Here is a 16019-nt window from a genome sequence, read left to right on the forward strand (position 1 = left end):
CATTGCCCATCATTGAGGGGTACAGCGGTGCTTCCGCACGGGCGCCTCTTTGTCTGAGCTTAGTTCCACCGGGGAGCAACTCTGATATCTGCATGCCCCGCTACTCGGCCAACGTACCGGACCCTGGTTTTATCATCGTGTGGGTGGCGCGCCTACCAAGAGGATCCTTACCCCTGCTGGCCGTCTGGCCCGAGGTACCAACATGGCGGGCAAAGGAGACCTGGACAGAGGCAAATCCCAGCGGGTCACCAAAAAACCGTCCCAGTCCCAGTCTACTATCCCGGAACGCTTTTCCCAGTCAAGAAGCTCGCCGGTGCAGGTGGGCTGCACTACTGACTCGAAACGGGATGGATCACCGGACGATTCTGCCATAACGCTTCGGGACGTTCTGGGTGCGATCACGGGAGTGCAGACGGAGATGCATGCACTCCGGGAGGAACTGTCCAGTAAGGTCGACTCCCTGAAGATCGATATGAACCTCATCAGGACGGACCTCGGGAAAACCAATGACCGGGTGAAGTCGTTGGATCTCAAGACGACTAGCCTGGTCACTGATGTGTCCGATATCCAGACGGAGGTACGTGGCCTGAAATTGGCGAACGGAATGCTGGCGCGCCGACTGGACGAGTTTGAAGGCCGTGCGCGGCGCCAGAACGTCCGTATTACTGGGGTACCGGAGAAGGCCGAGGAGGACTCGGCTGAACTTTTCGTGGAGGAGCTGGTGCTTAAGAACTTAGCGCCGGGGGGCCTGAGTAAGTTCTTCTCGGTGGAACGGGCACACAGGATACCGGGGGGACCACCCAAGTCTGGCACTTTCCCTCGCCCCATCATCGCACGGCTCTTTAACTTCAGGGACAGAGACGCTATCCTGCAGGCGTCGAGAGCCGCGGGTCCTTTGCGATTCCAGAACTCAGACGTGAACTTTTTTCCGGATTTCACCCAGGCGGTGCAAAAACAGCGTCAGAGCTTTACCGGGGTGAAACGAAGACTGAGAGAAATGGGCCTGCGATACTCCATGCTCTACCCTGCCAAGCTCCGCATCGAGCGGGACCACCGGACTTTGTTTTTTGACTATCCAGATGAGGTGGGGCACTGGCTGGATACCCTGCCACAGGAGCGGCGCGAACCGGCTGACCAGACGGAGGATTCCACCCGGGGCGCGGAAGCGCAGGAATGAATATTTGTTGTTTGACGTTCTGTGAGCTGGGTAGCCGTATGGGACTTTCACTTCAGACACTGCTGCTATGGTTTGACTCGTTTTGTCAATAATATGGGGGATGACGGGGGGTGATAGGATGTCTCCTTTCTCCTCTGTGGGCTTTTTGTAGGTTAGTTAAGGGGCGACAGGCACACTGCTAGTTGGGGTGGATTTTAGTCTTATGCAGGGGTGCAGGGTGGTGGGTAGTTGGGGTGTGTTTTTTCTACTTCTTTTCTTGTCTTATTCTTTGTCCTGGCTGAGGTCTTATTGCGCTGCTATGTTACTGCTGTGGGGGCCATTGCGGGCATGGGTGGGGGGAAGGGTGCGGAACGTCCCTGATGATGGGGGGTAGAACTCTTAACTTGTTAAGCTGGAATGTAAACGGGTTGGGGGACCGTATTAAAAGGGGTGTGGTGTTGCAAATGCTCAAACGTTGTTCACCAGATGTGGTTTTCCTGCAAGAGACCCACCTAGTGGGGCACACTTGTAAAGCTCTGACCAGACGTGGTTTCAAAATGGTGGCACACTCAGGGTTCTCTTCTGGATCACGAGGGGTGGGCATCATGGTGCGCATGTCCCTCCCGCTGGAGGTGGAGTCGGTGCTTGCGGATGAGAGGGGCAGATATGTTGCTGTGGTGGGCAAATGGGAGGGCCGCACGCTAGTTTTAGTTTCGGTTTATGTTCCCCCGGGGCTACAAGAGACTACTTTCAGGGATCTAGCTGGCGCCATTTTGGGTCTCCCTGAGGGGCTGCTGCTTGTGGGTGGTGACTTTAATTCTGTCATTTCCGGGGACCTGGACCGCTTCCCATCCAGAGATCTGCGTCCTTCTCAGTCCTGGCTGTCTGACTTCTTAGATTCCATGGGGATGGTTGACTGCTGGCGTCTGTTGCACCCCTCCCAGAGACAGTACACGTTCCTCTCCGGCGCCCATGGTAGCCTTTCTAGACTGGATTACGTCCTCACTCCGGCTGCCCAGGCGCAGTCCGTGTCCACTGCGCGTCTCCTGGCTAGGGGCATTTCGGATCACTCCCCGGTTTGGGTCTCCTTTGACTTTCGAACCCCCGTGTCCTCGCGGGTGGCTCCCATCAACCCTTGGTATTTTCGCGACCCGAAGACCAGGTCGCTCCTGGCTAAAGCTATTGATCGGTACTTCGTCGAGAATACGGGATCGGTTGCCTCGTCTGTGTCCCTTTGGGAGGCCTTCAAAACTGTACTTCGCGGCGAGGCCTTCTCCCTGATTGCGGAGGTCCGCCGGCGGCGGGACGAGGACGTAGTTCGATTGGAATCTGACATTGCTGCATTAAACTCCCAGCTGGAGCTGGGCCCGTCTCCCGAGCTACTCCACGCTCTCTCCCTCAAACAGTCTGAGCTTCGGGCGACCGCCACTGACGCGGCGAAAGCCCTGAGCAGGGAACAGCAAGGCAGAATTTATGACGCGGGTGACAAGGCTGGCAAGCTCCTGGCGTGGTTAGATAGAAGGGAACTCGCGTCTCGGGTGGTCCCGGTGCTGACCAGTGCGGAGGGCCTGTCCCTCACGGACCCGGCGGCTATAGTTGGGTCCTTCGCGGACTACTTTGGGGAGGTTTACGCCTCGGCGGACCCCCTCCCGGAGTCTGCGTCGGCATCCTTCTTGGAGGACATTGAGCTTCCCTGCCTCTCGGACCTCGAGCGCGACGATATGGACAGGGACCTAACGGTGGATGAGACGGCCTTGGCTATTAAATCATTACGCTCGGGCAAAGCGCCGGGGCCAAACGGCATCCCGGTTGAGCTCTACAAACTCAGGGCCGACGCACTTGCGACACCTCTGATAAACATGTTCCTTGAGGCCCGCGAGGTGGGAGAACTCCCCCCCGACCAGCGGCTGGCCACCATTGTGGTGATACATAAGGAGGGCAAGCCTCGCGATCTTTGTCGATCCTACCGACCCATCTCCCTCTTAAACGCCGAACCCAAAATTCTGGCCAAACTCTTGGCTAATCGGTTGGTGGGAGTGATCTCGGACCTGGTGCACCCGGACCAGTCCGGTTTCATCCCGCATCGGAATACGGCGCTCAATCTGAGACGGCTTCACGCAGTAATGGCGCGTGTCCATCTGCTCCGAGAACCCGCTGTCCTCGCCTCCCTCGACGCCACTATGGCATTTGACTCGTTGGAGTGGAACTACCTGTGGGCAGTTCTGGCCAAGTTGGGGTTTGGCCCCGCTTTCATCGGCTGGGTCCGGCTGCTGTACTCCGCTCCAAGGGCCAATGTGACGGTCAATGGTCGGTTGTCTGCCTCCTTTGCGCTGCACAGGGGCACGAGGCAAGGTTGCCCGCTTTCCCCGCTCCTATTTGCCTTAGCGCTTGAGCCACTGGCGGCCTGGATTAGAACGCACCCCGATATCTCTGGGATACCGTGGTCCCCGGGTTTCGAGGACCGGATATCGCTCTATGCGGACGACATCCTTCTGTACCTCTCCTCTCCATGCCACTCGCTCATAATGGCCTTTGAACTCTTGCGGACCTTCGGGACCCATTCGGGCCTGGCGATCAATTGGTCTAAATCCTCGTTGTACGTACTGTCCGGAGACACGCCGCGCCTCCCCCGTGGGTGCTCAATTCAGGTGGCCCAGCAGGGCTTTCGGTACTTGGGCATCTACGTGTCGCGGGACTCCCGAGCCCGGTACTCGCACAACCTCCTCCCGCCGTTGGAGCGATTGCGCCGGGACGTCGAAGGCTGGAAGAAGTTGCCGATCTCCCTGATGGGCAGAGCCGCGCTTTTTAAGATGATGGCGCTGCCTCGCTTCTTATATGCCCTGCAGAATACACAGGATCCCGTACCGGCGAAATACTTTACTGATATCGAATCACTGCAGCGGGCGTTGCTGTGGGATGGTAGGCCGAGAATCTCGTTGGCTAAGTTGACTATACCAAGTTATGACGGGGGCATCGCCCTACCTGACATAAGGCGCTACTATTGGGCGTCCCAGCTGGCGGCAATCAATCATGGCCTCTACGGCCCGGCGGTCAACCCGGGCTATGCTATGGATCGGTGGCTAGTGGGAGATGGGAATTACTATAGAGCGTTGTACTCCGGATCTCTGGATCGTAAGCTGACAGGTCCCACTATGACGATGGTGCGTATATGGCGCACAATTACTAAAACTCTGGGCTGGCATAATAAGGTTACTATGGCCACCCCGCTGTTTGATTCGGATATCCTGGGGAAGCTGTGGCATACTAAGGGCTTCGACAGGTGGGACACCATTGGGATTTCCAAGGTGGGGGACATGGTGGCCAGGGGACGGGTCAAGTCATTTGAAGTGCTGCAGTCTGAACACCAACTGGCGGCGACGGAATACTTCCGACACGCCCAGCTTAGTCATGCCCTCTCTCCCTATGTAGTGGAAGGGGAGCCTATCCCTGAATCATCCCCCCTGGAGGATCGGGTGCTGGACGGCCATATGCCGGACAGCGCTATCTCCCTAACGTATAAAAAACTTATTAATGTACGAGTGGACTTGCTGGTGCGACTAAGAGAGCTGTGGGTGCATGACGGTATAGAGGTGGATGACGAGGAGTGGCAATCGGCGATCTCCTCCCCTAGGGAGGTGGCCATATCTGCACGGCTCCGCCTGGTGCAGCTGAAGATACTGCACAGAGTGTATGTCACCGGCCCGAGACTTCTACGTATGGGGCTTTCTATGGATGGCATGTGCCGGCGGGGGTGTGGTATGCTTGGGACCTTCCTGCACATCATATGGGAGTGTCCGGATGTGGCCCGTTATTGGAAACGTGTGCATGAGGTTATGGAAGAAGTGACTGGTGTGGCCCTGCCGGCAGAGGCCCGGAGATGCCTCCTTAACATCTGGGGCCCGACCGACTACAATGTCGCACAGACCCGTTGGGTCACCCTGGGCAATATGGTGGCTAAGAGAGACATCGCCCAGAAATGGGGTGTGCCTGCTCCTCCCTCGCTCAGCCTATGGGAAACTAATATGGACTGGTGCATGCTGCGTGAAAAAACGGTGTATGTAGCCAGGGGTAAACCTAAAATGTGGAGATCTGTTTGGGGTGCCTGGAACACTTATAGAGGTGATATTTGCGACCCCCCCGTTGAACTTGATCCCGAGATCCAGCTTTCCCCGTAGTGCCCCCTACCTGTGGCTCCAGATTGTTTAGCCTGCGGTACTACTTCCCATATGCCTCATTGTTGTCATGGTCAGTGTGTTCCCTTGGGTGTGCAGCACCCGACCTCCTGCCGCCACGCAAGTCCGCTGAATCTGTATTGTCCTCAGCCTACCCTCTCTTCCCTTCTTTTTCTCCTGTGCCTCTTGCACACTTCTTTTTCTTGGCCTTCTGGGCCCTCTTATCTTATGGTTTACTTGTTTCAGCTTTGATGTTATTTAAAAATTAAACCTGATTGCTCCTGCTTCCGATATGGTACAGGACTTATCCTATTGCCTTAATGCTGCCTGGCCTCCGGGATGTATGGCTGAATAGCGGTGTACTTTGTCCTATAAATAAAGGTTTTCCAAAAAAAAAAAAAAAAAAAAAAAAAAGACTGTCCCACCAAATCAGGGACGCGTGGTCATCCTACCATTCAGCCCTATTTAGAACTTGCCTGGCACTGTAGGGAGCAACTAGCAGAAATGTTTTTTGCCACTAAATCTGCTAGCTTGTTTGGGCATCTGATACGAAAGGCTTACCAGAAAATGCCTGTTTTTCTGTCTTCCGGTAATGGAGAAGATCTTTTTACAATAGTGTAGAGTGAAAATTAAGTCTGGGAACTAGATCATGGGACATTTCCCCTCCACCCGGTTCATAATTTAGTAATGGAATGCTTCCCAATGTCAGACAGTATTAAAAGGAAAGTTCTTGTATGTTTCACACACTTTTGCTTTAATGAGGTTGTGTACAACACTCCTAAAGAGGCGCTTCAGTCAACCATACTCTGTTACAAAGCAATAAATCGTAGTTTCGGGATCGGGGGTCTAAGGGCAACCCCGTTACAATATGTCAGTTTGTAATGCAGCTGGTGCTCATGTTAAGCATTCCAATACCTTTGTTTGAGTTTATGCTATATATAACTGCAAAAAAAGTGAAAAAAACAAGACGAAGAGGGTGTGGGCGAGCTGGCTCTGCAAACACTTCCCCTACCTGCTGTTTATTTTATGATTGCAGTTGGGAAAGGGCAGTGGTGGCTGGTGACATTTGAAAGTGGTGCGGCGTAAAACAATTGTTGTACTTCACTGCGGCAAGTGAGCGCAGCGAGCGAGCCTGAATCACCTACATGGGGATCGGGGGTTCCCCCATGAGAAAATTTTGGAAAAGGAGTGGGCAAATGGTGCATTTTCAAGCAAACCAGAAGGTGTGAAGAACAGCCCCGTTAATACTACTGTTTAGAGTTGTAGAGTTAAGAAACCTTATAGAAGTTTGACACATAATGAGAATGCTTTGGGAATATGGAACTAATATGAACAACAAAATAAACTGCAATTTACTGGTACTACAGTAGCACAACTATTCTTAATAATACTGGATAGAACCACAAGCTAACATGTACAATACCATGATTGACAGGGTGATGAATTTACTTGGACACTAGCGCTTAGGGAATGTAGCTCACCATTTTATCATACAATGACAATTGCTTCCTTGTATTTCTAAACTTTGTCAGCAGCAATCTGGTTTTAACATTCAACTGCTTTGCATAACTTTCTGTGACATATCTTTTGCAGTATAATCACTGAAGCATTTCCTTTTCATTTAATGCGAGGCATGGATATTGACTTGGCAATAAACACGGAGGCTTGTGAGTCTAGAGACTAACATTAGTAGGCAGAGGGTTGTATTACTCGAACTGTCTCTTCGAATAACTTGATTCTGCTTCACTTTATCTGAGCACATACGGGCCTTCTAATGGCTTATCGTGATATCACTACACCGGACAACAGCATCGCCGACTCAATAATGAAAAATATCTAAAAACAAATTTTCTATTCGCTACATGATTCTTTTCACATGTGGATTACACCTTAACGACCAAAATGAGATGCATTCTCCAATCAACCTTGGGAAACAAACACCAAACTTGATAAACCGCACTCTCCTACATCGGAAAGCTTAAAAAAGACGAACCACGTTACAGGGCATTTTGCAACTGGGCAAGCACTGAAACAAATTGATTGTTTGCCCTGTTTTCTCTCAAAATAAGAATATAGAAACCAGAGTTGCTCCAAACATATGCACACCGCTGTGGCAAGCAAATTATGGAGCCAGCATGTTTACTCCATACTGGGTGTTTTTTTTACTGCCCATGTTCAATTTTTCAAACGTGAACAATAGTACCTTTTCTACAGAGCACAATTCCGCCATTTTAACTTTTACCTGCGCTTCAAATTAAAGATATCACTATTATTATTAGAGTTAATGACGCTTAATTTGACGACTTTGTAAGGGTGAAATGCTGGGTTGGAGTGGCTGAGTTTGAACGACCAGACTGCAGCCAGACGTTTAACTCGCAGATCTATTCTTCCAGCATGAGGGAAAACCAGCTTGATTGAGGATTACTACACAACTAAAAAATGTGACAGCAATTAGAATCCGCCTTTTTGCTTATACAAGGTAATCACTTCTCACAAACATATGAATTTTCGGGTCTCTTATTTAAATACACGCTCCTTAGTCAAACATCAATTGGAGATTTTTACATTACTCTCTACCGACTCACCTGATATCCTGTTTCTGACTGAAACATGGATAACCCCTGACTCTGCCCCTGATATATTGGCTGCACTCCCAACAGATTATTATATACTTCATACCGACCGCTCATCAGGAAAAGCGGGTGGAGGAGTGGCCGCCATTATTCATCGTAAACATGATTTCACATCGATCGATTCTCTCAACTTAGCAGTCGCGGATAATTTAGTGATTAAACTCGACTCTGATCACACACCATTGATCTGCGTAGTCGTCTATAGGCCCCCTCAGCCCATGCCCCTCTTCCCCATTTCCTTGAGTGAACAGATAGCTAATCTAGCAATTAAATATTCCAACATTTTGCTGATTGGTGATTTTAACTATTGGTTTGGTGATCAAACAGGTGGTCCCCATTCTCTTGAATTCACCAACCTTTTAACGAATTTTTATTTTACACAACACATTTCTATGCCAACACACAATAAGGGCCATATATTGGACCAGGTTTGGACGACAAATCCTATCATTTCCGCCTTGAAGGTACTTCCATGTATATGGTCTGACAATTTTTTGGTGACATTCCATCTTACCTTAGCCATTAGATCTAAATCCCCCCGGGTCGAGGGTAGGACAGTCAGATGCTGGAAATCCATTGATATACTAGAATTTATGAACTTCTTGGCCAGCTCAATACCTAGCCTGGCTCAGAATGTGGATCTTTCTGACACTCAGATCTCTTGCTGGTTAAAAACAGCAAGCCATCACTTTGCCCCTCCCAAAAAATTAAGATAAACCGAAAGGCAGAAGCTCATAAATGGTTCTCTACCGAACTAAAGGAGATGAAATTATTACTCCGCCAGAAGGAGAGGAAATGGAGAGCTCGCTATGACCCAGGAGACAAGCTCCTCTATAAACAAGAGCAGGTGAAATATAATAAAGATATCAAGGCAGCCAAGGTCGAATATTTCTCCTCTAAGATCTTAACTTCTACTAATAAATCGAGAGAGATCTTTTCGATTGTGGATGAACTATCCAACCCTGATAGAGTGTTATTCAAACCAATTCCTACGCAGTAATTATGTGATAAGTTGAATACATTCTTCCTTGAAAAGATCGTAGCAATTAAAGCTAGCATTGTATGCTCTCCATCAGCCGAGATTCCGCCTGACTCCTTTAGGAATATCTGTACCATGGACAGTTTCCCTACAATTGATGCTGAATCGTTCATCTCCCTGCTGTCTAAAGTTAGATCTGGATCTCCTTGGGACTGTTGCCCCCCACACATAATGAGGGAAGTCTTCTCCATTATTCCTCAACCTGCCCTATCTCTATTAAACTCATCACTTACTCAAGGTTGCGTCCCAAATCATTTAAGGACGCCACAGTGGTTCCTTTGATAAAAAAGGTCGGCGCCGACATGTCAGAACCATCTAATTATCGCCCCATCTCCTTGCTTCCATACTTAGCTAAGGTCTTGGAGGCACATGTCGCAAAATGTATGTCCTACTTTATAGAACAGTCTGGACACTTGGATTCCCATCAAGCTGGTTTCCGTCTAGGCCATTCAACTGAGGTGGTCATCTTGGCAGTTTTGGACGAGCTCCGTAGGGAGGCAGACGCCAGAACCCCTCAAGATTTGGTTCTTTTAGATCTGTCAGCCGCATTCGACACGGTGGACCATAAGATCTTGGTGGACCGTGTCGGACGTGCAGGCTTTCAGGGCAAAGCCCTGAGTTGGGTCACCTCCTTTTTGGAAGACCGCACACAGGCCGTTCGCCTGGCGAACTTTACAGCGTCGGGATGAACACCACATGTGGGGTTCCCCAGGGTTCCTCTTTGTACCCACATCTGTTCAATCTCTATCTGCTCCCCCTGATCAAAGCTTTAAAACAGAGGAAAGTAACAATATTTAACTATGCAAATGATCTGCAGCTTTCCTTCACCATAGATAATTCCATTGAATCTGTCACCAACTTTCAGGATACCATGGTGTTCATCCGCCATTGGATGGATTAGAACCATCTGAAGCTGAACCCCGGAAAGACAGAGGTACTGCTGATAGGAGATAGTCGTATCTCCTGGGGCCCTCACTACTGGCCGGCAGAATTAGGTCCCTTCCCCAAACCCTCCGCTTCTGTAAAAAGTCTGGGGGTGACTATTGATAGAGATCTTTCTCTAAACACCCAAGTGGGCACAGTGGTTTCTAAATGTTTCTTTCAATTGCGAAAGATCCAGAAGATACATCATTTGCTCACCCAGGCAGCACTGATACAAGTTGTGATTGGCCTAGTTTTGTCCCATCTAGATTATGCTAATTCAATCTATCTAGGCCTTCCTTATCAGATCAAGAGGCTCCAGCGTGTACAGAACCAGGCAGCATGACTGATTTACCAGCAGCCCAAGTGGCAATCGGTCAGACCCCTGATAAAACAGCTACACTGGCTCCCACTGCTTCAACGGGCCACCTTCAGAACTGCTTGTCTCACATTTAAGTCCCTAAATTGTTACAGCCGTATCTTCATCAAAAATATGATCTTGAGATACATCCCGACTCGTGATCTCCGTTCCAAACACCTACATTTGTTGGTGAGCGCAAAGTTCAAGCGGAAGCAACATGGCGGGTGTCGCTTCGGATATCTGGCGCCCCAACTCTGGAACTCACTCCCATGGGAGATCCGTTCCTGTCCCGATCTGCTTCAATTCAGAAAGCAGCTCAAGACATGGCTGTTCATACAGGCACATGAGTAAACCAGCCCCACTGCAGTCAACTCAGAACAGCTCGGAACAGCGCCATGAAACCTTGGTCGAAGTGCGCTTTACAAATAGGTTATAACATAACATAACATAACATACAAGTAAGTTCGACGATCAACAAAAACGATCTGTCTGTGCTACTTACAAAACATGAAGCAAAACGTGTCCAAAGTAAATAGGGTTTCAAGTTTATGCACACGTGCAAACATTCAACTGACACAGCTGCCACAAAAACAAACTACTGGTGCATGGCACCATTGCCACCGACAGTTCAGAAGGTAGGGGAAATACATTACAACACAACAATGATTTATTGGCATGCTTGTGGGTTGACACATATTTCCAAAGCTTTACAGATTCCAACGGTTGTCACAATTTTACACAAGGATCCAGTCGCTGCCGGCAAAATGGGCAGGTGGGTTCACGCGAGGGAAGTGGCCAGGGGATGGTAATCTTTATATAAAATAAAAACCCCTACCTTCCTCCAGTTCCGCGACCGCATCGCTCGCCACTGCCTCAGCTCCTGCTGCTCTTGGTGCGTTTTAGGCAGCCTTCCTCCTCCTGCTCCCCTAAGCCAATCGCAACGCTGCAAGGCAGCGTTGTAATTGGTGAGGCACAGCAGAGACCACCCCAACGGGGCCATTCTCTCTATGTAGGCTGCATGCAGCAGCCCACTTAGAGAAAAAGGGAGAGTGCAAATGACTGGGTTGGTGGGCCCTGGGGCCAACCAAACAGTCAGTACCCACAACAGTGGGCAAGCCACTCTTCTCTACCCTTGAGTAGGACCACCCACCTGCCCGCCCGCCCCAACCAGGCACTTCTGCTTTCTTGCAGTGCGAGAAGCAGAAACATAAAATGGTAATTTTACCATTTTATGTTTCTGCCTTCTTGCGCTGCGAGAAAGCAGTGGGGTGATGCCCCCACGCCCCAATGAAGTAGCCGCCACTGGGAAAGGGAGAAATGAGAACAGCTTGGTTGACCAAAAGCCAATGGACCTTCGAGTGCTGGAAAACAAGCGATCGGGGCAAAGAGCAATGGAGTGTGAGAGAAAGACGGTCCTGGTCAGATGCCCCCACCAGTGCCCCTATGTTGCTTTCCCCACCCACTTTAAAAACCTGCGTCAGTGTTGCTTGCGCCTCTCATCTCCTGTGTTGTGCCAACCTCCACCCGCTTTCGTGTTGCTTCAGCCCCCCTATTGTTTCCATGACTACCGCTTCTCACCACCTACTTTAAAAAAGCCAAAATGCTTTTGTAAATGTTTTTTCTTTTTGGTTACCAAATCAACTTGGTTCAGTAACTACAAAGAAAAAAAACAATATGCATCATGTAGTTGGTGCACATATGTGTGTAAAACAAAATGACATGAAAAGCTGTGTCAAAAGTTATTTATTTTTAACAGAAATGTATTTGCCATGCAGCATAGCATCGAAGGTGCTGTGCTGCATTGATTAGACCATTGGCAATGCCAGTAGGTCCTATAGGCGACACCTATTGGCTTTGCAAAGTTTACTCTGTAAGTGTACTGGTAAATTTAGAATCTAGACTGCATTGACGCGAACATGCATAAACACTTTATTGGCGAGTATTTGTTATGTCCTGCATGCGAACCGCCTCAGTTCTCCTGCATGTGCCCTGACAGGCCTTATTATGGGCATCAGCTCATTTTGGGCTGACTCAAACACTAGTTGTTGTTATTGTTAGGTGGTACATGTTAAAGACAGCATTTAACGTTTGTGTGGCCTCTTGGAATTGGATATTTGCCCTGGCTCTTATCTCCACTGCTTATTTTGGCACATGCACTGCTTTGACTCAGTTCCTTTAATTTCAGGGGCTCTACCCTCTAGCTACACATGTATTGGTCTGAAACGTGCACAAACAATTCTGTTTACCTAGTTCTGCGCATGCCCTGCCGCCCAATTTCTCAAATGCACGGTCTTGATTTTGTATCTGCAATGTCCCAGGGCGCGCTCTCTCTCTCACCTTCTGCATGTGTGATGGTGGTTAGTGTGTCCCGCTGACATGGAGTCATCTGGTCACCCTCAGCAGGTGGAGTGGCAATTGTGTCGATGACTGACCTGCACTGGCTCCTTCAGATCATAGATTCTGTGTGGCTCCACGTCACTCATGACTCGGGAGTCTTGCATTCAGGAACACTGCAAGATGGCGACGGGTAAGGAACTTTGAACATGGCTGACGGGTAAGGATCTGTGGCCGGGAGCTCCCCGGCTAAGGATCACCGTATGGAGAAATATCCCAGAGAAAGGCCCCCCATCTGGCCTCCACCACCCCCGGGAATCGGAGGGCTGTGACACAGCAATCTTCCAGTGCAGCTCCGCTACTGTTGCCGACTGAGATGAAGCCGGCTACAGCAGTGATCAATATCAGGAGAGACCGTCTCCATTGGAAACCTAGCAAGATGGCCGAATGCACGGTTGGGCTGCTGGGAGCAGGAGAGAGGACTTTGGCTTGGGATCAGCCCTCCTGTGTAGTCCACGGCCGTCAACTACCTTCCGGGCTGGGCCACAGTTGCTCTGCTTCCTGCTGCGACTGCCTTTCTCTACGCTTCCTGTGTGACAGAGGTCTTGGCACCTGAGACGCTTCCCACAATCTAGGCAGCGAGAGAACTCCGAGCTGCTGCCGCCCTTGTATCCCCAAATGATTCCCTGGCATGGCGGAAGAGAGCGACGAGTTCCCGTGTACCACCCTCTCTTCCCAGTGACTGACCCTCCATGTGACCAGCACCCAGAGTTTGGCTTCCTCCCCTGATTTTTGGCTGGGGTCCACAGGATCTGTAAGCCTCCGTTCGATAGTGGAGATCTAGGTGACTGGGACCGGAGTCCTCCATCTAGGCTGTGGTGATTGTGTGCGGGAACGCAGTATGCAGTCTATTTTTGTCTTGGACCGGCACCCTGATTTGAGCATCAAGGTGAACTCCCCCATCGGGAACCTCGCCCACATCTTATTGGTGGGGATGGTTTGGTGTGTGACAGCCAATTTGTCCCCTTCTACTGGCCCTCTCCACAGCCAGATCACTCCAGCTTGGGGAGTAAGACCGGCCCCTGGTGCTGTGATTCTGTGACTCCGACCGGATTAAGGATCTGCCTACATGACTTGAAAGGGACCCCTGATGCTAACCTTTTTTAGTAACTGGTATGCGGGACTTTAATTAATTCCAGCTACAGGCTCAATTCCCCATCCACCACTACCCTTTTTGTTCACCGTTTCCTGCATTTGTGTTTTTTTTGGTTTTGTTGTTCTCCTGTAACCGCTTCATTACTATTTTTCTTTTGTATATTATTCATCACTAGCCAACTGTCTGTTGTTGTTGTGCATTCCACCCTTTCCTATTTATTTGGATCTTCTCATATGTAACTAATGTAACTATTATGTCCACATCTATGTAAAGCGCTCTGATACCTCCCGGTCTAGTTAGCGCAATATAAAACTCTACAACTAAATATCTGCAAGAGTGTGTGGTGCTCTTCCATTAAAAACTGGGTAGTATTTTGGTTTCTTCAATTTCAGGTGATATTGATAATTAAATGATAAGCCATGGCAGAAGTGGCTTGTTTCTCCCCATGGGCTGATCCTGCCAATCCCATGGCACAGCAAGCTTGTGAATACTCCCAGTCCTGGCACTGCCAGGGCAGTTCCCATGAGCACTTGTAAGGGGCCAGGTCCTTATTCTGCCAGGGCCCTGCGAGCACACATAAGCTCTGGTTTTGGTCCTGGCATGCCCTGCACCAAGTGCCAGTGAGTACGGGCACTAACCCTGTCCAGGCCGTGCCCTGTCCCGACGAGGAGCTGGCCTCGCTGACCGACTTCTGACAGCGGCTCACCTTGATCCGTGCCCAGCAGAGGTAGCCTTGGAGCTCGAGCCACAGAGTGGGGGAGGCAGTGCCACCGCAGCCGAGCGCGGGCCCCGTAGAGGGCAGCGGGGGAGACCCCGGCAGTAGGCACGCCCAGAGCCCTAGGGAGAGGTGGACCCTGGCATCCAACCCGTAGCACGTCGTGTCTAAGGTAGGAAAAATTCAATAAAGGAAATAGTACATGCCCGTGAAACAACCAAGTAAAGGGGCCAGTAGCATGGGAGGATACAAATGGCGACATGACCACACTAAGGAGGGACTAACAATATTTAAGAATTAGAGGCCTTCCGTTAGGAAGGGCAAAGACACAAGCGAATGAAAAATATTTGCGGGGGAGTGGGTGGGGCTTCTCTCCCATACTGAACTACCACAGATCATCCCAAGAGCAGTGCATGTGCGCTGGCTCGGGTTCGACCTAAAAAAAGGATAATACATTGAATTAAAAAAATTAACAATATTTTTTATGCTCAATGTTAATGTAAATTAATTTTATGTATTTATTTTACATGTAGACCAAAAAACCAAAATGCTAAAGCCCTTTTGATTTTGAATGAAATCTTAAATTATTTTAAATTTTTTTAATTTAATTAAAAATGTTGTTTGAGGTTCATATAAAAACTAATTTCACATCTACAGTAATTCTTTTGATTATGCATTATTTATTATTAAAAGTGATGTATAGATTTAATTAAAAGTTTGTGAATTATAATTTAGTACAAATGATAGTTACATTAGTTTTTAAATTCAAACAAGTTGTAAAAAATATTTTATAATTGCATAATATATATGTTATATTTTTGATTATATTACCATTAAATTATATCTATTTACATTTTAACAATAATAAATAATTTATTTTAACATTATTTCTTATAGAGTTTTAGTTTAAGTCCCTAACTCCATTATGTTCTATTTGAGGGTGTTACAGTATGCTATGTTATGTGTATTTGTAGCATTCACACTTCACCCAGGAGGGTATCTTGGCGCTCATATCAGGAGCTAAACAGCCCAAGCCAAGGCAGTGACTTAGGTGAAGTGCCATGTCTTCAGCCTCGTGTGAAATCGAAGAACTTAGGCAGCAGCTCTGATGTGTAGGGCTGGTCATTCCAGGCTTTTGGGGGCAAGGTAGGAGAAGGCATACCCACCGGATCTGGTTTGGCATCTGTTGGGGATGTGTATGAGTAGTAGTCTGACTGAATGGAGATTTCTGATAGGTTTGTTGAAGTGGATGCAAAAACCACAGTTGATGGACAGAATGCAGAACAATGTCATACATTCACCCCAGTACAGAGATCTGGGCCCAAATCCATCGTTTCTTGCACTCCACACCACCCCAGTTCAGACATGGCCATATGCAAATCAGTCTGACCCTGTGCCTCATGGGAACAGTCCAGCCCGAACTGCCAAGCCATGCCTTCCCTGGACCGGAAACAAGCTTCCGAGGACCGGTTTCTGGCATTCCAGCCGTCTTCAGCCCGGCTTGCTTAAATCCAGTGGTGTTGAAGTGGATG

At 49.1% G+C, this 16019-nt stretch overlaps 1 protein-coding gene across 5 annotated transcripts in view; it reads right to left on the reverse strand.

The window, feature by feature from the left end:
• Window positions 1-16019, reverse strand: part of OC90 (otoconin 90) — a 521593-nt gene that overhangs the window by 318743 nt on the left and 186831 nt on the right. The gene's annotated exons all lie outside the window — the stretch shown is intronic.

The sequence above is a fragment of the Lissotriton vulgaris genome, chromosome 4_1 (assembly GCF_964263255.1).
Source record: "Lissotriton vulgaris chromosome 4_1, aLisVul1.2, whole genome shotgun sequence".
In the NCBI taxonomy this organism is placed as follows: domain Eukaryota; kingdom Metazoa; phylum Chordata; class Amphibia; order Caudata; family Salamandridae; genus Lissotriton; species Lissotriton vulgaris.